General features: G+C 39.4%; 1 protein-coding gene and 2 pseudogenes across 5 annotated transcripts in view; 1 reads left to right on the forward strand and 2 right to left on the reverse strand.

Moving 5' to 3' along the window:
* Positions 1–23,170, forward strand: part of MAPK10 (mitogen-activated protein kinase 10) — a 588,472-nt gene that overhangs the window by 90,013 nt on the left and 475,289 nt on the right. The window contains exons 1-2 of one of the 5 annotated variants that reach the window (XM_045079395.1): positions 6,171–6,511; positions 9,812–9,905. The exons of 3 other annotated variants lie outside the window; for them this stretch is intronic. The gene's annotated coding sequence lies outside the window, so the exon portion shown is untranslated. Of the gene's footprint in view, positions 1–6,170; positions 6,512–9,811; positions 9,906–23,170 lie in introns of those variants that run through there. One more of the 5 variants, XM_045079393.1, reaches the window with a different exon arrangement.
* Positions 7,981–8,662, reverse strand: LOC123391868 (annotated as a pseudogene).
* LOC101687708 lies at positions 11,110–13,003 on the reverse strand (annotated as a pseudogene).

Below are 23,170 nucleotides of genomic sequence, written 5' to 3' on the forward strand. Positions count from 1 at the left end.
ATACTATAAAAACCCAAATGCCAACGAATTAGACAACCCAAGAGAAATGGATAAATTCCTAGAAACATATCAATGGCTAAAATTGAAACAGAAGGAAATAAAAATTTGAACAGATCAATAACCAGCAAAGAAATTATGTCAGTAATCAAAAAACTCCCAGGGTGCCTGGGTGGCTCAGTTGGTTAAGTATCTGACTTTTGATTTTGGCTCAAGTTATGATCTCAGTATTGTGAGATGGAGCCCCACATTGGGCTCTGTGCTGGGTGAGCAGTCTGCTTAAGATTTATCCCTCCCCTCCTCCATCTCAAAAAGAAAAAACAAAAAGCCTCCCAAACAGAAGTCCAGGATCAAATGGCTTCACAGGTGAATTCAACCAAACGTTTATAGAAGAGTTAATAGCTGTTCTTCTCAATCTATTCCAAAAAAGAGAAAAGGAAGGAAGACTTCCAAATTCATTCTGAGGCCAGGATTACCCTGATACCAAAACCAGATAAAGACAGAACTAAAAAGGAGAACTATAGATCAATGTCCCTGATAAACATAGATGCAAAAATTCTCAACAAAATACTAGCAAACTGAACTGAAAAATATGTTTTAAAAAGTCATTCACCATGATCAAGTGGGATTTATTCCTTGGGTTGCAAAGGTGGTTTAATATTTGCAAATCAACCAATGTGATACATCACATCAATAGGAGAAAGGATAAGAACCATGTGGTCATTTTAACAGATGCAGAAAAAGCATTTGATAAAATATAACATCCATTTATGATAAAGACCCTCAACAAAATAGGTTTAGAGAAAACACACCTCAACATAATAGAGGCCATCTGTGAAAAACCTACAATTTACATCATCCTCAGTGGGGAAAAACAGAGCTTTCTCTGTAAGAATAGGAATAAGGGAAGATGTCCACTATCACCTTTTTAAAAAAATATTTTATTTATTTATTTGACAGAAAGAGAGATCACAAGCAGGCAGAGAAGCAGGCAGAGAGAGAAGGGAAACAGGTTCCTTGCTGAGCAGAGAGCCCGATGTGGGGCTCAATCCCAGGACTTTGAGAACATGACCTGAGCTGAAGGCAGAGGCTTAACCCACTGAGCCACCCAGGCACCGCCACTATCACTATTTTTATTCAACATAATACTGGAACACCTGGCCAAGGCAATCAGACAACAAAAAGATATAAGGGGCATCCAAATTGGTAAGGAAGAAGTAAAATTTTCACTATTTTCAGATGACAGGATACTATATATAGAAAACCCTAAAGACTCCACCAAAAAACCATTAGAACTGATAAATGAATTCAGTAAAGTCTTAGGATACAAAATTATTGTACAGAAATCTGTTGCATCTCTATATACCAATAATGAAGTAGCAGAAAGAGATAGTAAAACATAACATTTACATTTGCATTAAAATACCTAGGAATAAACCTAACCAAAAAGGTGAAAGTCTTGTTTTCTGAAAATTATGAAATACTGATGAAAAAAATTGAAGATGACACAAATAAATGGAAAGACATTCCATGCTCATGGAATGAAAGAACAAATAGTTTTAAAATGTCTATACTTCCCAAAACAATCTACACATTTAAGGCAATCCTTATCAAAATACCAATAATATTTTTCACAGAACTAGAACAAACAATCCTAAAATTTGTATGAAACCACAAAAGATCCCAAATAGACAAAGCATTCTTAAAAAAGAAAATCAAAGCTAGAGGCATCATGATTCCAGACTTAAGTTATATTACAAAGCTATAGTGATCAAAACTCTAAGGTACTGGCAGAAAAATAGATCAATAGAACAGAACAGAAAACCCAGAAATAAACCCACAATTATATGGTCAGTTAATTTTCAACAAAGCAGGAAAGAATATCCAAAGGGAAAAAGTCTTTTCAACAAATGGTGCTGGGAAGACTTGACAGCGACATGCAAAAGAATGAAATTGGACCACTTTCTTACACCATACACAAAAATAAATTTAAAATGTATTAAAGACCTAAATATAAGACCTGAAACCATAAAAATCCTAGAAGAGAACATGGGCGGTAACCTCTTTGATATTGTCCATAACAACTTTTTTCTACCTATGTATCTTGGACATTTTAACAAATCTTTTTTTTTTTTTTTTTTTTTAAGATTTATTTATTTTAGAAAGAGAGAAAGAGCATGAGCAGGAGAGACAGAGAGAGAGAGGGAGAGAGAATCTTAAGCAGGCTCTGTGATGAGGGCAGGCCCTGATGTGGCACTTGATCTCATGACCCCAAGATCATGACTTGAGCTAAAATCCAAGAGTTGGACACTTAACCAACTCCACCCCCCAGGTTCCTCTAGACATATGTCTCTTGAGGCAAGGGAAACAAAGCAAAAATAAACTAATGGGACTACATGAAAATAAAAAGCTTCCACATAGGGAAGGAAACAAACAACAAAACTAAAAGGTGATTTATGAAATGGGAGAAGATATTTGCAAATGACATATCTAGTAAAGGCTTAGTATCCAAAATATATAAAGAACTGACACAACTCAACACCCAAGAAAACAAATAACTCAATTGAAAAATGGGCAGAAGACATGAATAGACTTTTTTCCAAAGGAGACATCCAGATGGACAACAGACACATGAAAAGATGTTCATCATCACTTACCATCAGGGAACTACAAATCAAATCTGCAATGAGATATTATCTCACACTCATCAGAATGACTAAAATCAACAGCATAAGAAACAACAAGTGTTGGCAAGGATGTGGAAAAAGGGGAGGTGTCTTACACTGGTGGTGGGAATGCAAACTGATACAGCCACTATGGAAAACCACATGGAGTTTCTTCAAAAAGTTAAAAAGAGAAATATCCTCCAATCCAGCAATTGTACTATTGGGCATTTACACAAAGAATACAAAAATATTAATTCAAAGGAATATGTGCACCCCAATGTTTATAGCAGCAATGTCCACAATAGCCAAAATATGGAAAGATGGAAAGAGCTCAGATGTCCATTGACTTATGAATGGATAAAGAAGATGAAAGGATAAAGAAGCCATAAAAAAGAATGAAATCTTGCTATTTGCAACAACATGGATGGAGCTAGATAGTGTAATATGCTAAGGGAAATAAGTCAATTGGAGGAAGACAAATAGCATATGATTTCACTCACATGTGAAATTTAAGAAATAAAACAATCAAGCAAAGGAAAAAAAATGAGACAAGTTAAAGCAAGAAACAGACTTTGAGTTATAGAGTACAATCTGATGGTGACTATGGGGCAGGGGGGTGAGGGATGGGTTAAATAGGTGATGGAAAGTAAGGAATGCACTGGAATAAAAATCAAAATAAAGAAAAAGAATATACTCAGAAGATGTAATCAATCAAACAGAAATTCTACAGGACATTCAAGCACAATTCTTCAACAAAAAAAATTGCAAGAAGAAAAAAAGGAGATGAGGGACGCCTGGGTGGCTCAGTTGGTTAAGCAGCTGCCTTCGGCTCAGGTCATGATCCCAGCGTCCTGGGTTCGAGTCCCACATCAGGCTCCTTGCTCCGCAGGGAGCCTGCTTCTCCCTCTGACTCTGCCTTCCATGCTGTCTGCCTGTGCTCGTGTTTGCTCACTCTCTGACAAATAAATAAATAAAATCTTTAAAAAAAAAAAAAAGAAAAAAAAAAGAAAAAAAGGAGATGAAAGTGGAACCTGAAAATTAAAAGAGACTTAAAAGACTATTATTATTTCCTAATCGGTTCCTTATTTGCATCCAGATTAAAATAAGCGTGGTGAAAAAAGTCTCTTTGTAAGATTTATGAGACAATTAAGTACTTGACACTACATGTTTGATATTATCAAAGAATTATTTTTAGATGTGGTATGGTATTTTATGTTTAAAGACAAGTTGTTATCTTTTAGAAATTCACATTAAAATATTTATAAATGAAATTATATAACACCTGGGATTTGTTTCAAATATTTGTGGGAAAAGCAGATGGATGGAGATGTGAATATGGCAAAATTGGCCATGGGCTAATGGGTGTTGGCCTTAGATGGATACATGGGAATTTATTATATCATTTTATCTACTTTTGAGTATATTTGAAATTCTCTGTAATTAAACATTAAAATCTCTATAAATTGGTTACAATGTTTTTACAAGATTGGGGCCCCTGCACCCAAATCAGTCTGAATTAAAGCATGACCCTTGCAGGTTTTAAATTAAATTATTTCTCCTCAGAATCCCCAAGATAAACCCAGACCACATCCTAATCTCCAACATACGCGTTTTGCCATTCATTCAACAAACAGTTATCAAGTGCCTAATATAGGTTTAGGGATAATCAGTGTTGATTAAAAAAAAAAAAAAAAGCAAGCAAAAAAAAAAAAGAAAAGGCAATAGTTCCTGCCTTCATTGAGTTCACGGATTAATAGGTTTTAATGATCCAGGCTAAGACTGTAATTAATAACAACTCTTTACTGAAAGTTTAAAGATGAAGGACAACATAAGTCACAACTTCTGTACCAACCAAGGCTGGGTTTCTATCCATCTCTTGGTCTAATTCCATTTGCCTATGGGCTATTTTTTCCCCTACTCTTGTAATTATTCTGGTCTAAAGATGACTCAGAATCTAGGACAGATGAACTTTAAGGACCCAGAGAGAGAATATTTTTCTAAAAAACTTATATCTGCTTCCCCAAGTTCTCATTTCTTGCCAGGATTAACGTTTTTTCTAGGAACTTAGGGAAAAAACCCCTGGAATTTCAAGACAGGTGGAATGGGCACAAGCTTTAAAAGTTAGATTAAAAGAATGTGGAGGCAAATTTCAACCCTTTATAAGGTAGAATTTTCTAACCATTTTTGCTAGCCAATGTAAGGAGGTAGGATAGCTATTTGTCAAGGATACAGAAGAGAAATTATCAGTGGGTGGGAGTTTAAACTTAGCTAGCCAAAACTCCTGTTTAGTTGCTAACATTACACTCTTTGAACAATGAAAATGGGGATGTTAAAGGCACTGTAACATCTGAAAGGAAGAGGAATTTCAGGGTTAGAATCACATAATAAGCCTATAATCACATAATAAACCTTCAATTTATATGTAAGGTGGATATAGGTGAACATTTAGGCATCAGGGTTATTATATGTGTCAGTAGATAGGACACTGTCCCTAGAATGTGGGAGCAGTGGTGAAATAATCTCTTGTAGGTCCTATATTCTCGGAAGAGACTCGAGCAGATTCTTCTCTAAGAGCAGTTTCCCTGGAACTCCTGAAGTGCTGTTATCCAATGGGATGTCCTAGGTCATCTAGGATAGTTTGATTCATCCTGTAGGCTGGTCTCAAGCAGACAATACAGGCTATGTTACCCACCAATCATAGACTTTGGCACACCACATTTGATGTATTATTACTACTTAGGTTAGAACTAACTCTTGAAACACCACCTCCATCAGTCACTATATTAGGGTTAGTTAGATTATGCTGGATGACAACTGTGAAATCTTAGTGGCTTATGGCAGCAAGATGTATTTCTCAGTTTACACTACATGCCTGTGGGTTGGCTGGAGTTCTGCTCAAGTCTTCTTCCTCTGCAATCCATGACCATGGAATTGCTACCATCTGAAACATCGCCAATCACCATGGTTGAGGAAAAGAGTGAATATGAAAATGCATACTGGCACTTCTTGAAATAGTGTTTTGGGTTCTGGGTTGTAGCATTTTTTTTTTTTTTTAAGATTTTATTTAGTGCTCGCTTCGGCAGCACATATACTAAAGATTTTATTTATTTGATAGATACACAGTGAGAGAGGGAACACAAGCAGGGGTAATGGGAGTGGGAGAAGGAGAAGCAGGCTTGCTGCAGAGTGGGGAGCCCAACACGGGGCTGGATCCCAGGACCCTGAGATCAGGACCTGAGCTGAAGGCAGACACTTAACAACTGAGACACCCAGGCGCCCCATGGATTGTGGCATCTTAACTGTATTAGGACTGGGATCCAGGAATAACTGGATCCAGCCTTTCACTAGGAATCTCTCTTCACAAGATCCTAAAACACAAACAAACAAACAAACAAACAAAAAACTCATGAAGGAAATATACCGTGTTTCTATTGAAGAATTCCAATGAGCTAGATTGAATTCTATCAAGAACTGTATTGCGTAAGCTATGTTAGTCTGAACAGTTTAGGATTAAAAAGGGCTAAATGCCTGTTCTGTTTACTTTTACTCCAAAGCAGGGATCTGAATCACATTCCTATAACACCGTAACTACCAAGGAGAGGCTGAAGAGAACATGAAATACAGGGGAAGGAACTAGAGAGCTTTTGACTCAAAACCTAGAGGAGAGCTTGTATGGAATGCGTTTCCATTACCAAGCCACATGGGGAGGGGAGCCAGAGAATCTGGAGAAAGGAAGAGAGCAAGAGCCTGCCAGCGGAAAGCAGGCAAGGTGGCAAATGGCCAGGCCGTCTCAGGAAGAACAAACTCAAGACCATCGCTTACCCTCCTTGGAGATCAGAGGAAGAGAGGTAGGAGAGATATAAAACACATATACATACTACCTTTTTTAAAACAATTTCAGAATTTGCAGCCAGGTAGGGCAGCCCACAAAATTGTATCTTCATAAACAACTCAGCACCACTCATAGGTAGATACTTAATACTGAAGAGAAAAGCACGAGGAAGTGGTGTCTCCTAACCATGGGCTTCCTTCTGGCCAGGGTCAGAGTAAAGGAGGAAAATGAGCAGGGCTTTGTTATAGGGATTTTTTTCCCCTTTAGGCTTTGTTATCTGACAAGAATGACCCCAAACTTAAGCATGTAGATGAATGTAGCATTATTAGTTAATAATCTATTTTTATTTCTCAGTGGGAAGGTGTGTCACTTTAATGGTTAGACTTTAAAAAGTTCTTCGTAGGTTGTTGTTTATGCTGATTCCTTATAATTTTATTCTATATTTTTCAAGCATGTACAAGTATTTTTATTTTTTCTTAACAGCGGATGAGAAATGGTCTATTTTTTTACCTTACACATAGAGTGTGGCTAGGGACTGTGACTAAGTGTGAATGTCCTCTCCAGCTTCTAATTTGGGTCTTTAACCGCTTCCTTTTCAGCAAGGATTCTTTTCTATTTTTTTTTCTTAAGATTAAGATTTAAAAAAAAAAAGATTATTTATTTATTTGACACACAGAGAGAAAGACAGAGTGCACAACTAGGGGGAGGGACAGATGGAGAGGGAGAAGCTGACTCCCTGCTGAGTAGGAAGCCTATCTGGGGCTCCATCTCATGACCTGAGCCAAGGCAGGCACTTGACCAGCTGAGCCACCCAGGCGCCCCTCAGCAAAGATTCTTTCAAGCAAAATAATGTCCCAATGAGTATGTTATTTTATTTTTTGCAGACAGTGGTTTCTTAGTGGCAGGTACCTCTGCTTCTTTTCTTAATAATAGTGGCAAAATTTGATTTAGCTATTCAGATATGAAATAGACAAAATTGACAAAATTGATTTAGCTATTCAGATATGAAATGAGGTTGTGATTATGTGAGTTTATTTCTCAGGGTAAGAGAAGTAGGAATACTGTCTGCAGATTCAGGTTACAATTACTAGACTAGTTGGAGGGAAACATGCCGATTACCCTGACAGAAGGTCTTCCGAAGGCATGATAAGGATTGGGATCTGATAACACCAGCGGGCAGTTCAGTCGCTGGGAGGGCAGACTTTAGAAAGTAGCTTTTTTTTTTTTAAAGACTTATCATATGACTCGGCAATTTTTTTTTTTTTTAAAGTTTCTATTTATTCATTTGAGAGAGAGAGAGAGAGAGGGAGCAGGGGGAGAGGCAGAGGGGGAGGGAGAAGACAACTCCCTGCTGAACATGGGTGTTCTGGGATCATGACCTGAGCAGAAGGCAGAGGCATTACATGAACCACCCAGGAGCCCCTACAAAGCATTTTTTTTTTTTTTTTTTTTGTGGCTACCCCAAGGACAGACAGGTTTATTGAAGGCACAGCCAGGTAATCAACAGTTGGACTTGGCCACATGTTCTAGCTCGTCCTTCTTCTTGATAGCATACTAATTGGAGGAGCCCTTGGCTGCATTGATGAGCTCATCTGCTAGGCACTCAGCAATGGTCTTGATGTTCCGGAAGGCAGCCTCACGTGCACTTGTGCATAGCAGCCAGATGGCCTGATTCACACGGTGCAGGGGGTTACACATCGATAGCCTGACGCCTCACTGTTCCGGCTCGCCCGATGCGGGTTGAGTCCTCCCGGGGACCGCTGTTAATAATTGCGTTCACCAGGACCTGCAGCGGGTTCTCACCAGTGAGCAGATGGATGATCTCGAAGGCGTGCTTGACAAAGCGCACGGTCATGTGCTTCTTGCCATTGTTGCGGCCATGCATCATCATGGAGGTGGTGAGACGCTCCACGATGGGGCACTGCGCCTTGCGGAAGCGCTTGGCGGCATAGCACCCCGCACTGTGGGGCAGGTACTTGGTATACTTCTCCTTCACTGCAATGTAGTCCTGGAAGGAGATGTCATTGATCTGAACGTCATCGGTGCTCCACTTCCCAAAGAGCTTGGTGTCAGGGGTCTCCGCCACCGCAGGTGCAGCTGTCTCCCACTTGGTCATCCTGAGGGTGCAGCCGGGGCGTCACAATTGATCAGCGTGCACCACGCGCCGCCCTGGCACAGACAGGAAGCCAAAGCAGCATTTTTAATTAACATCAGGAGCTGTGGCCAACTCTTTCCCTTAACCCTTTCTCTTCCCTAGATTAGCACCTGATTCTTGGGCATCCCTTGTGGGCAGAATACTCTTCCTTCACCCCTTTATCATCTAAAACTATCCCTCTACCCTCGCTAGCTCTGTGGTGATGAGGTGGTGGTTCAGCTTGTGGGCTTTGCAGTCAGACTTCCCACGTTCAGCCTCTGACACCACCATGCACATGACTTTGGCAAGTCACTTAATTTCAGGAGGCCTCAGTTTTCTTATTTGGAAAGTGACTAATTTTTTCATATTTCTTTGTGTAATGCTTAAGTGAGATGCTTAGTATAAATTGCTTAACAAAATGCTGGGACTGTTGTAGGTGTTGAATAAAGGCATGTGCTCTCTCTCTCTAAAATTACTCTTGGGGGTCAAATTTTCCAAGGTGGCTTGATTTTTAAGCAATGTGGATAAACTATAGGATCATGTTTTGCCTCTGGTTCAGAAAATAAACTTACAGGGCACCTGGGTGGCTCAGTTGGTTAAAAAACTGCCTTGGGCTCGGGTCATGGTCCCAGAGTCCTGGGATTGAGTCCTGTATTGGGCTCCCAGCTCCACGGGGGAGTCCACTTCTCCCTCTGACCTTTTCCCCCTCTCATGCTCTCTCTCACTGTCTCTCAAATAAATAAATAAATAAATAAGGATCTTAAAAAAAAAAAAGAAAATATACTTACAATACCTATCACCTCTAAGATGAAGACACCTGAAAACTGCAGTTTAAGAAAGAATATTATCTATGAGGGATGTCAGAACAAGTTATTATTTGTCTATTTGATCTTAACCCCTTATACTGGAGCAATGTATCTGCATAAAAAAGCAAGCTTAAAAAGCTCTCTGTGTAGTCTTCGCACATTTTTAGGTTGTTGTTCAGGATCCTCTTCTTTCTGTTATTTCCCCTTCCTCATTCATTTGTTCCCAGATTGTAGTTTGGGTTCCCTTTTATCTGGTCGGATTCTGGGATTGGATTTTACTTTGAAAGTTGCTACTGGCTACTGCTTCAGCTTTCCTGTCACTTTTGGCCTTAGTACCTTGCCCATCTCCCAGCTCTTCTCATCTCTTTGCATACAGGGTTGTGACTGATTGCAGGAGGAGACCTAGGCAACTCTGAGTCGGAGATACTGGGAGACACTATATTGCTGACTTTTCATTCACCCAGCCTGAGGTAAACCAGCATTGCCCTGGTGGGCATTCAGATTCATAATCAGAGTCTCTAGAACTTGGGGGTGGGCTTGGGAGGATATAACAAAGCTCCATGGCAATGACAAGATGAAGCTTTCAGAGGGACACAGCAGGATCTTACTCTGAGCAAATACTTAGCTATCATCACCCACATGGGTGCCTCTGTTGGGCAGATGTATATGCCCTTCACTTTGGTCATGCCACTCTCTTTCCTGCCATGTAGCTGTCAGTATGTAAAGAAAACTTTGTTATTCACCTGCTTTTAAGGAACTTGAATCCTATGTCTGTGTTTGTTTTCATCAGTTATGGTGCCATCATCCAAATGATCACTGTGCCCTCTTCTAGCCCCTGGTCCACAAAATTCCACCCGTACCTGCAAGAACCTTCAAGACTCTGAGAGGGGAGCCCAGAGTGTAGATGTTTCTAGAGAGCAATCTACATCTTTCTCTCTATACAGAAACAAACTAATAACCAAAAAATAAATAAACAGTGGTTTTAAGGACCTAGGGAATTTAGCTCTATGGCATTTTGAAGCCAGGAACTCTATCTTACTCATCTTGCCTCCCTAACATGTCTCATAATTTCTGGTGCATAGTAGTGTTGGAATTTTAGGAGCCGAATAAGTGACACATTGCTTTCCTTAAGCTGTGAATCAATTAAGAGATAGAGGACTCAGATAGCTGAAAATCAACAGGTTGCTGCTAGCATATAAACTGTCATTGTTCAGATTTGAAAAAAGCTTCTTCTTTTTCCTTTGGGCATAAGAATTAGAAGAAGCCCACTCCTGGAAGATGATTGTAAAGAGGGACTGCCTCTGGGTAGAAAAGCTGGGAGAAATGTGCGGAAGTGTTGGCTTCATATGGGAGAAGCTGGCCTAGTTTCTAGTCCCTTTTTGTCCTTTCAGCAAGTGGTCTGGAGATCAAAACGGGAATATATTTATTTTGGTTTATTTATTTGTTTGTTTTTAGATAATCTCTCATTAGTTGAATTTAACCCTTCAAAATAGTAGTATTCTCTCTGTAGGGGCGGAGCCTGGTCTACTGTGCTTATCTTCCCCCACCCCTCACTAATACAGTATTTATTTGTCTTCCCTCTGTCAAACCTTGAGCCAAGCACTTTCCCCAGACTGCCTGGGGAGGTATATGAAAAGGAAAATACCCAGGGCAAATGAGACATAGGAGAAAGAGCTATGGAAGGCGGAGACAGCTCCTTCGCATGATGAAGAGGATGAGAAAGGCCAACCTCAGGCAAAGGAGCCCCATGACCTCTAAGAGAACAAAACCCAGAATGGCCTAGGAGAAGAGCTGTTGCTTCAGAGAGGGGTTCCTGGCCTAACCAATGGTGAGGGTCCCAAACATAGTCCCAATTCCAGCCCCAGAGCCAGCCACCTCTACCGTGGCAGCCCCAGCCCCTATGAACTTGTCTGCTGTGTCGATGTCCCTTGAAATGGTGCTGGGGTTTGGAAGCTGTGACTAGGAATAAGTGAGGTGAGGGGATGTGGGGCTGCTAAGTTGCTGAGGCTCTCATCTGTCCTTGTCTCTGGTGGTTTTAGCACCACTGCAGACAGTGATCCACTCAACAGTTGAGAGGTGCTCCTGACCAAGAAGAGGGTGAAGAAATTTGCCCAGGTGTACATTTTCAGGGGATGAAGGGCCGTGGCAAGAGAGCTGCTTTCAGTGCAGAGAAGACATGCTTATAATATAGTAGAGAGTCAACTAGGACATGCCCTCCCTACACTGGCAGATATCAACAAGATTGGTTCAGGAGAGCCTCTGCCAAGTTTGCTTAGTTCTTTCTCCCAAAGTCCACAATAACATATACTTACTTTCTTTCCCTTGGGATGAATAAGTGGGGAGATAGGGAGGGAGGCCAGGAGTATTATTATTGTTGCAGGATGGAATCAGGAGACCAGGAGAGAAAGGAGGTTCTCTGTAAGACAAGTACTGGGTGTTTTCTGAATGAACGGATGTGTTTCAAGAAGAGGTAGATGTGCTGTTTATTATAAAAATGTAGTTAGGAAAGAACAATGATAGATTACTCAGAAGGGAAGTTTTGTAAGCTTAAATGAATGTTTTGTGACTTGTTAATATATTGGGAATATGTTAATCATACCTGGCTTGTTATTTGAGGTTTTGTTAAACCTTGACATTGGAGGTAGGGGGTTTGCCTATGACAGAAAAAGGGCATTGGAAGGACTTTACTGTTCAGAGACTAAGTTGGAAATTATTCAAGATATGTCGATTTTGGTAGAGAAAGGTTAATCAACTCATTTGGAAATTTGATGAGAAGGAAGGAGATAAGGAGTTAGAGCAATGATTTCATAACTTTGTTATATCTCTAGTGGAAGTAAAAAGAATTAACTTTTTGCACATGATGTTGCACGAGAAAGTGATGAAAGAAATAGAAGGTTTATTTTGGGGCCTTTTTTGGGGGGATTTGGTGTGTATGTATGTTGCTTATTATATTCTAATAATGTTATTATTAATTAGGATTATTTTCTATTTATAAATGAATTAATTCATATTAGTTTATCAGCTTAAGGATTTTGAGGTTGTAGAAATGTGAAGAAATGAATTTTGATGGTGGATCAGTTGTTGGGTGGGTAGTGGATGACATTAGGATAAAGATGGGTAACCAGGAGGCAGGGTGAGAGTAGTACCTACTTGGAGCTATTTAAGTCTGTATTAATTATCTTTTGCTGCATAAACAACTACCTCAAGGCCTAGTAACTTAAAACACAAAGCTATGGGATGGTTAAGGTAAGGGATGAGCTTGGTGGTTTTCTTGCTGGTCTTAGCTGGGCTTACTCATGAGTCTGTGGTTTCTAGCTGCTTCTAGATAAGTTGGTAGGTCAGCTGAGGGTTGGCTGGAGCTGATGGCCTCCCTTACGTGTGTGGTCGTTGGCTGACTGTGGGCTAGGGTATCTTGTTTCTCCTCCTGTGGTCTCTTATCCTCTAGCAGGTTACAACAAGCCTGTGAAATGGCGGTTTCCAGTTTCCAGATGCAGCAAGGGAATAAATACAAGTACTTCCAAGCCTCTGCTGTACCTCGTGTTTGCTGTTGTCCCGTTTGGCAGGTCATATGGCCAAACTCAGATTCAAAGGGTAGGGAAATAGAATCTCTCTTTCGATGGGAGGATCTATAATGCTACAGAGAGGGAAAGGATTCGATGCCATTTTCTGCCATCTACTGCAGGATTCTAGGCTGAGTGTAGACTGCAGGGGTGTGGATGGGGGGAGAGTAGGGCAGTAAAGATAATCTTTGTTTACTTCACAGCTCTTCGTGGTACTGCCCCTAACTTGGTCGGGGTGCCATTGTGTAGTTAAAAGAAATGTGGCAGATTTAGAAACTAAAGTTAACACCAGAAATTACTGGGAAAAGGGAAAGCTAGTACAGGAAAGAAGTGTGGGTGATTAGGGGATACATATTGCAAAAATAGTTTTTTAAAAAAGATTTTTATTTATTTGAGAGAGAGAGAGCATGAGTGGGGGTAGGGCAGTGGGGCAGAGGGAGAAGCAGACACCCCACTGAGTCCCCCACGTGGGACTCCATCCCAAAACCCCAATATCATGACCCAAGCCAAAGGCAGATGCTCAACTGACTGAGCCACACAGGCGCCCTGCAAAAAGCTTTTTATGTTGCACAAGACTTAGTTCTACATAGTATTTCAACTCAGTCCAGTAATCTAGATCTAGTTACTGGCGTGTTAGGAAAATTGGGTTATAGGTATTACCCAGTTCATAAAATTGTATGCAAGGAGCTTGAGAAAACCAGAAGTCACACTTATTAGTGCTGAAATCAGACATTGATGAAAAGGTATTATTTCTCTTATTGTTGGGGACAGTTGTGCTAGGAGTAGACATCTTACAATGGGTTCTTTATCATCAGCTATGTCAAGAAAATATAAGGACAATGTATGTGGCCAATACAGGAACCTTAATGAGATGATTAATGATCTAAGGAGAGCATCATTTCGATGTGGGAGGAGGTGGTGAAATGGTGGGAGGGAGCTGCTTTTCTTGCAGTGAGCTCATCCATTCAGGGACTGAATTAAGATGGCAAGTGGAGCCAAGGGAGCCTTGGCTCATTTTTTCCTTACCTGCGCCTTATCTTCTCTTTTCTAGGTAGCATCAGATCTTGAGACCTCTGAAACCCAATTTCCTCTCAGCAAAACAAGGACAATAATATCTGTCACTTAGGCTGTTGAGCAATCTACTTAAAATTAAGGTGTGGACTTTACATCACCCAGAATTCCTTTACCTTTCTTGTCTTTTGTGTTTGTTCACTGATGTTTTAAAAATGATGACAGGTTTTTTTAGAGCAGTTTTCGGTTCACAGCATAACTGGGGAGAAACTACAGATATTTCCCATGTGCCCCCTGCCCTCACAGAGGCATAGCCTTCCTATTATCAATATCGTCTACCGGTGTGGTACCTTTGTTTGATTTTAAGTTTTAATTTGAAATTATTTTGAACAAATGAAAAAGCTGAAATAATAATAGAGGACTCCCATATACCCTTTATCCAGATTTAACAATTTTGCATACTTTGCATGGTTGCTTTATTATATTTTTCTCTCATTCTTTCCAAATATACATCATTTTAAATTTTTTTAACAAATCATTTGAAAGTAGATTGTAATGTCATTCCCTTTGACCTCTTAGTACTTTATTGTATATTTCCTAAGAAAAATAATAGTCTCTTACATTGCCACAGTACAGTTGTCAAATTCAGGACATTTAACAATGAAACAATATTTTTGTCCAGTCTATAGTTCATAATCCCGTTTGTCAATTGCCCTCATAATGTCTCTTATAGCACTTTTTAATCTTCCAGTATGATATTCAGTTCAGGATCACATATTGCAATTTGAATAACTTTTTTAAAAAAAGATTTTATTTATTTACTTGCGAGAGAGAGGGAGAGAGAGAGCATAAGAGGGAGAGGGTCAGAGGGAGAAGCAGACTCCCCACTGAGCAGGGAGCCTGATGTGGGACTCTATCCCAGGACTCCAGGATCATGACCTGAGCTGAAGGCAGTCACTTAACCAACTGAGCCACCCAGGCACCCTACATATTGCAATTTGTTGTTGTATTTCTTTAGTATCCAAATATGAAAGATTTCCTCAGTTTTTCTTCATCTTTGATGTTACTGTTATTTTCAAAAAATACAAGACTGCTACTTTATAGAATATTCATTACTTTGGTTTTGTCTGGTGTTTTCTGATGATTGGACTCGGATCACACGTCCCTAGATGCATATGACATCAGCAATGTTTGCTTCTTAGAGAAGCCCAACTGGCAGCATACGATGTCTGCCTTCCCCTTATTGGTGATGTTAATTTGATCACTTAAAGTGTTTTCTGGTTTCTCCACTGTACAGTTACTATTTCCCTCTTCCAACCACTAAATAATATGTGGCGAAATACTTTGGGGTTATACACATATTCTGGTTCTTATCAAACTTTTCTTCCTAGATTTCACATCCATACATAATTCTTGTCTGGATGAATTTTTTTTTTTTTTAAAGATTATTTATTTATTTTATTTATTTATTTTGTGAGAGAGAGAGTGAGCACAAGTGAGCTGGGGGTGGTGGGGAAGCAAACTTCTGCTGAGCGGGGAGCCGGATGTGGGACTCCATCTCAGGACCCCAGGATCATGACCTGAGCCAAAGGAGCTGCTTAACTAACTGAGCTACTTCCAGGGCTTTCTTTGGCTACTTCATTCCATAATTTTATCTCTTTTTTTCCCCATAGTAGGAACATGGCTCCCAGGGACATCATCACATTATTTATCTTCTCCGTCTTACAATATCCACAAAATAGTTTCAGATTGCTGCAGTAATATCACAATGAGAAACAAACCTACTAGAAAGAGTTCAAGATTTGACTGCAGTTCTTTTGTTCCGTAGATTATGGGTATAAAGTCAATATGCTGTGCTCAAAATTCCCTTGGATTGGTTCATTTTTTTTCCGCTTCTGTGTGATATTTATCCTCCCCTATCCTTGACATGGTTATTCAATTAAAATATAGTTATGTTAGTTTCTCTGGCCACTAAGTTTTAGGTTTTTTTCCCCTCCTCTACTCCATCTTCCTGAATCTAAAATCTGTAGCCTACTCTGTTAGCCTGCTAGGGCTGCCATAACAGAATACTATCAACTGGGTGGCTTGAACAACAGAAATTTGTTTTCTCACAGTTCTGGAGGTTGGAAGTCCAAGATCAAAGTTCCTACTGGGTGGGTTTCTAGTGAGGCCTATTTTTCTGGCTTGTAGATTACCACCTTCTTGAGTGTCCTCACACTACCTTTCCTCTCTGCTCTGGCACCCCTGGTGTCTCTTCCTATTCTTATAAGAACACCAGTCCTGGTGGATTAGAACCTCATCCTTTGACCTCATTTAAACTTAATTAAAGGCCTTTTTTGCAAAGGATATTGAGGGTTAGGCTTCAACATCTGAATTGGTGATGGTTGGGGTGCATGACGAAAATTAGTCTGTAACACCTATGATCTCCCATGAAGCTCTTGGAGCTGCTTTTGAAACTCATTAAAAGCTGCTGACTCCTTTTGGTTCAGTTTCGTCCTTGTTTACCTGTTTACTTCCTTATTAATTTTTTTACGTATCCTTCCAATCATTCATTAATTTACGTATTCAAAAACTATTTGTTGAATACCTTCTAAGCATTAGGCACTTTGCTAGACATGGGAAATATAATGGTGAGGAGGAAAACAGAAGAAGGATATGTCCGAGGAGCTTATAGTCAACTGGGGAAGTCTGACATTGACCAAAGAATCAGCCAAATTAATAATTAGAATTAAAGAGACTCAGAAATAAAAGCAAGATAATTAGGTTGGTTGAGTTTCTGAGGTAAGGTTGTTATAACAACCTACAATAGCTTGCTGTTTTGTACCTTACTCTATACTGATTAGCTGTTATTAATAAACCAGCACAAAATTTAGTAGTCTGAGGTGGCAAGCACTTATTATTCCTTATGAGGCTATGGGTGGTTAGACTTGGCTGATTTTGACGGAGCTTGCTCAAGTGTTGATGGTCAGATTTTGGGTTGCCTGATAGCTAGTTGGTCAAGGATGGCCTTGGCTGGGGCAACTCAACTTACTCCACAAGGAGTGTTTCACTTCCTTCTAGACAGCTAGAATCTTCTGATCCGTAGTCAGACGCGTTATCCACTGGCCACTAAACTGGCAGTGTTCCTGTGGTGATGGGCAGGGTTCAAGAGGGAGAGCTGAAGCACGAAAGCACTTTTTAAAGCTTCTGCTTACTTCTGTTTCCCAGTGTTGCAATGCGCAAAGCAAGTCACACGGCCAGGCCAACTTCAGTTTGGGGAGGGAATCCTACTAGAGGGCAAGAATAAAAGGAGGCATGAAAGATTGGGACCATCAGTGTAACCTATATTCTTTATATTATGATATTTCTGTTTCTGTTATTTCCTTGAATCCGTTCTCAATTCCCAAGTCTAGTAGACTAGTTTTGGATCTTATATTCCCTGATCTCTTCATAGCACTTGACACTATTGACCATTCCACTTATTTTATTTTATTTTTTTTTTAAAGATTTTATTTATTTATTTGACAGAGAGAGATCACAAGTAGGCAGGCAGAGAGGAGGAAGCAGGCTCCCTGCTGAGCAGAGAGCCCGATGTGGGACTCGATCCCAGGACTCCGAGATCATGACCTGAGCCGAAGGCAGCGGCTTAACCCACTGAGCCACCCAGGCGCCCCCCCATTCCACTTTTTTTAAAGATATCTTTCTCCTGGGGCGCCTGGGTGGCTCAGTGGATTAAAGCCTCTGCCTTCTGCTCAGATCATGATCCCAGGGTCCTGGGATCGAGCCTCACGTCCAGCTCTCTACTCAGCAGGGAGCCTGCTTCCTCCTCTCTCTCTGTCTGCCTCTCTGCCTACTTGTGATCTCTGTCAAATGAATAAATAAAATCTAAAACAACAGCAACAACAACAAAAAAAAATCCATCTTCATCACTGATAAAACTAATTATAAAATGTGTCTTCGAATGGGTACTTACAATGCATGACGAAATACTTACCATAGAATTTAACTCCTGCTCCTAGTCACAGTTTGAGGCACTGGGGAGCAGGGACAAGGAATACCCTGAAGAGAGGCTGATAGTCAAAGAGAGAGAGAAAAGAAGAGGCTAGTCCTCAGTTCCTTCCCTAGAGCTCACTCTCTCTGTGAGATGTAATAAGTGGAGAAATAGGCCAAGAACACTACTCTAGTGGAATTCCTCCATGTATTAACTTGAGTCCAGTGGAAAAAAGGTTCTTCCCTAATTCCAAAATTCTGTCATTGATCCTCTTCTATTTTTATTTTAGTATCTCTAGAAATGCCATTTATACATGCAGTGATTTAAGTACCTATTTATATTCCCTTTCTCTTTAGTACAGAATTCTGGCCAATGTTTCCTAGACTATTGCTTATGTTTTTTAGATGTTGAACATAAGTGAACTTAATGCATTCCAAATTGAAATTATTTATTTATTCATTTAGTCAATAAAAATTATCCAAGACATTTCCATTTTTCCCATCCTGCTTCTTATCTCAGGGCTATTGTCTACCCAGTACCCAAACCAAAACCCAGAAAGTCCTTGTGAGTTCTCTTCTTTACTTCTCAACATTCAGTCTGCCATTCCAGTCTTATTCATTCAGTCTTGTCAATGTCTCTTAACTGACTTATTTTACTTCACATAAACACTAACTTAATTCACTCTCTTGACATATTTCCCTTAGGTTTATACAAAACCTCTTAAATATTCTACGCCCTGCCTCCTATCTTATCTCTTTAATTTATCCTGTATAGTGCACAAGAGACAATTTCTGGTACACGATATTCTGTATTATGAAAAAGAGTATACCTTTTAGAGCAGAGCCAGTTTTGTCATTTAGTTATATGTCTTTTTTGCAAGTGACTGAATTTCTCTAAGTTTCAGGTTTCTTTCTCTCTCTTTTTTTAAATCTATAAAATGAAGATAATGCCCACCTTGTCTGGTTTTTAAAAATATTTACGTGGCTGTATAAAACACACGCAAGCACAGTGGCTAGTCTAGTACCATACTCTACTGGTGGTTAGGATTACGTTCTGGGGTAGGCTTTATGCTAACTGCTTTGTGCACCACCTTATATATCTTCATTTCTCTTTGAATGGGTTTTATTATCCCCATTTTATGGATGATGAAATGCACAAGCTGTACAGTCACATGAAAGTAAAGTGGCAGGGAATTCAAGCCCAGTCAGTGGGTCGCCACAGCACCTGCTCCTAACCACATCACAGTTATTTTGAGAGCTAGGGTGGGAAAATGAGAACATTGTGAAATTCAGCCTCTGTCCTTAGCTGCTAGATAAATTTGGGCAAGTTTCTTAAAGTTTTTGAACATCAGTTATCTATAAAATATGGACATAATGCCTACTTATAACATGGTTAAGACAGTTAAATAAGAATGAATCATATAGGGTTGCCTGGCTGGCTCCATACATAGAGCATAGAGTGACCCTTGATTTTAGGCTTGTGAGTTCAACTCCACATTGTGGAGCTTACTAAAAAGAAAAAAAAAAAAAGATATAAAATGAATGGCACAGAAGAGCACTCAGTACGGGAGATCTATGATTATCATTATTTCTAAATTAAAAATGCAGTTATTTAGCTACTCTGTTTAAAAATCCCATTGTTTTTTCTGGCTCCATGGAAAGGCTCACACTCTTTAACATGGTACACCAAGCCTTGCATTAATGCCTCCTCCCCTCATCTTCCAGCCTGAGCTTTAATAACGATCACTTGTAGTTCCCCCAAATACGAATTGCTGTCTCATAATTCTCTGCCTTTGTAGTGCTACATCCTTGGCCTGAAGAAGCTTCCCTCTTTCTCTTGTTTCCACCCAACCATTTTATCTTCTGTCTAACTCTCATTCTTTAAGGCTGGGATTCCCCTCCTCCCCTGCCTCCCCACTCCTTTTTTCTTTTCCACAAAGCGGTATTTGGTGAATATGTCCAACTCCTTCAATCACGGCTGGATGTTCTTCCTTAGATTCCTTTGTGAGTGTGCAGAGGTCCATGGAACCTCATTTCACAACTGTTTACTGGTCATTTCCCCCTCCCTAGACTGTGAGCTACTACAGAGACAAAGATTGAGTCTTTCATTTTGGTATTCCAGGACTTAGCACAGTGTAGGCACTCAGTGACTGTCAGATGTGTGAAGATTAAATGCAATAATCAGAGGCATAGTAGAGCCTGGCTCTTGGCAGATGCTTAATAATAAATATTTTCTAACATTTTAATAATTTTTGCACGGTATGTTTATTATATACTATATTCTATTTTAATAACATTTATTTAATTATTTATAATTTTAAGGTAATGTTTGTGGCTCAGCATTCTTTGTATTACCCTTTGTTCCCTTGTACACATTTTAGTATTTCAGCAACATGTTTAATGAAGTCTCTCTGCTACAGTTTATTCCACATTCTCACCTACCAGTTGGAAGTACTTATAAAGTGATTCTGCAAAGTGGTTATTTTCCTCGTGGTTCAGAGACAGTGACAGTCCCCAGTTATTCGGATTTTTTTAAAGCACAATCACTAACCTAATGTAATGTCTTTTGTTAAATCATTAACTAATCTAAAATATGGACATTCCCACTAAATCATACTAAAAAGAACCAGCAAGGATTATACAAAAATGACATAAGGAAATAAACATGACAAGGAACACAAAAAAGGTGGCAATCTTTTAGAAAGGTATAGTTTGCTAATCCTACTGTGTCTTCTCTTTTGACAAAGATTCAGTGCTGGGAGCCCTTGCAGGGAGAGGGTGGAGGAGGAAGCGTGGAGGAGGAAGTGAGGACCAACAGGGACACAATTTCAGTGTTTTGACAGCTTAGTCAGAGAGAGAATTGCTGCAGGCATTTGCACATTTTAACCCCTGCTGTAACAGTTAGAATTCTTTCTTGCACTATCCAAATCCAAGAATTAGCTCTTAGGAAAGCTGAACATCTCATGCCTGCCACAAAAACAAAACAAAACAAACAAACAAAAAAAGTATCAGGTGAACAAGAAATCTAATAAACTCAAATCTCTGTTAGGTGGCAAGAATCTATTTTATATTAATTTTCATGCTTCCATCCTTCATTAGGCTGTTATCCCAGACATAACCAAGAGTGCTAGAGCACTGTGCCTTATTCTCTTGAGCTCCATGTGTAAAATTTCAACAACACATTCTGGCAGGATGAGCAGATTTAATGGTAAGGAGTTAAAAAAAGTCTGCTATGATTTAGTCCCAAAGTTGACTGAGTTCGTGCTTTGTAATTTGTAGATGCTTCGGGTCCTTTCTTTTGTCAAAACAGTGTTTATTGGAAAAGGAAAGTCAATAGGTAATAGTTTCTCATTGTTAGAATAAAGCACGCTCTTTTAGGATGGCAGGAGCTTTCTCTCTGTCTCTCCGGCTCCCTGTCACCCTCTCTTGTTCTCAGTAAGTAGAAATGAGGGTAAAAAGAGAAAGGAAAAAAGAAGTGTAGTGTTTAGGACACTGACTTAATATAGCATTGTGTTCTGCAAGTAGGATTTATTTTCTTCGTCTGACTGTTGTTTGAAATGAAAACTAGTAGCACTAAGCTTGGGTATCATTACAAAATTTCAACTTAACAATTCACAATCACCTACCACTATGTTAGGCACAGCAGAGAATTTAAGAGTTATAAAACAATGTCCATCTGTCCTATCTCCCTGCAAATAAATTAGGCAGGAGTGTACATTTCAGCAAAAATGTCTATTTTATAATTTATTTTAAAATTTTTTTCTTCTTTTCCAAAACCCCCTTTTCAAGGTTTTATTTAAATTCTAGTTAACCTACAGTGTAATATTGGTTCCAGTTACAGAATTTAGTGATTCAGCATGTACAAATAACACCCAGTGCTCATCACAAGTGCCCTCTTTAATACCTGTTATAATTTAATTTTAAGCTAGTAAGAATCTTTGTGAATAAACAAGGGCAGCATTACATCATTTAGAATGATTCCGAAATATTATACTTAATTGTATTGTGAAATAAATTTCAAATTTTTGGAGAAGTTTATTAGAAACTGCACTATTTCCCCCTTCTCTTTCATTACTCTTGTTCTTTTCTATGGCTTTTCATGTAGAATTACTAAAACTCCATGATTTACTTCCACTTGACTTTAAAGTAGTGAAAGGAAATAACTCAAAAGTGCCAAAAACGTAGAAAATCAAGAGTCCAGAGGTGAACTTGTCAGGTTGGTGGTTTTTAACAGAAGGTTTCAAGCAGCTAATTTGAATTCTTTGTTCTCTTAAAATGGTAAGACCGCCCTGTTATCTCAGGCACCTGTTTCTAGCAGTTCATACTTGCCTTTAAACAGCTCTTTCCATTGTAATGGAATTAAGTGGTTGCTCAGCCTTGAGAACAAATAAGCCTCTTTAAGTATTTAACTCACTACAGGAGAGAGACTTCCGGAAGGTTTTTTATGTGTCACAGCTAGGGTCAACACTCAAATAATAGAAGAGAACCTCACCAGATATTTTTAATGGATACTAATTAGGGGGTAAACAAGAGGAATGGAGGCTGCAAGTTGTAGAAGTGCGGAGGTGGGAGTAACAGTGGGGAAGGTTTTTACTCCCCTACTTTCACAGGAACAATTCTGCAGCCTCAGAGCTCTGTTTGACCAATTGAATTTGGGAAGGGATTACGGTGAGCAGATTTTAATGCCAATGGCTACAAGTTTTTATCACCTTTATTTTCAAACGTTGTTTTCCTCATCTTATGCCAGGGTGGAAGGCGGGTATTTACCAAAACTCCTGGAGAGCGGTCAGAATGTGTTCACTCATATATTTATACCTTTATTTATATGTTCATTCAAGCTTCTATAGAAGGCTCACTTTGTGTCAAGTACTGTATTAGTCAATACTTTGTCTTCCACACGCTTTCTAGTTTTGTGAATTAAACTGGGGTGTAGTGGGGTGAGGTGGGCAAGGGTGATGATGAAGATAGAAGAGACATATTTTCAAGACCAGTAGGATATTTGGTGCAAGAAACATTTTCAGTGTATTCTGGTACATACAATAGTACCATGTAATAGTACCATAGTAATACAATAATGGAACTTGCTGAGTCATGTTTGGACATGTCTATGTTTTTGAAGGACAACTGCTGAGTTCTGATTCATAATAACTCCAATTTAAGTATTTCACTTGGGCTTCATTTCATTATATAATAGT

The sequence above is a fragment of the Mustela putorius genome, unplaced genomic scaffold (assembly GCF_011764305.1).
Source record: "Mustela putorius furo isolate JIRA1106 unplaced genomic scaffold, ASM1176430v1.1 tig00000382_pilon_pilon_pilon, whole genome shotgun sequence".
Taxonomy (NCBI): domain Eukaryota; kingdom Metazoa; phylum Chordata; class Mammalia; order Carnivora; family Mustelidae; genus Mustela; species Mustela putorius.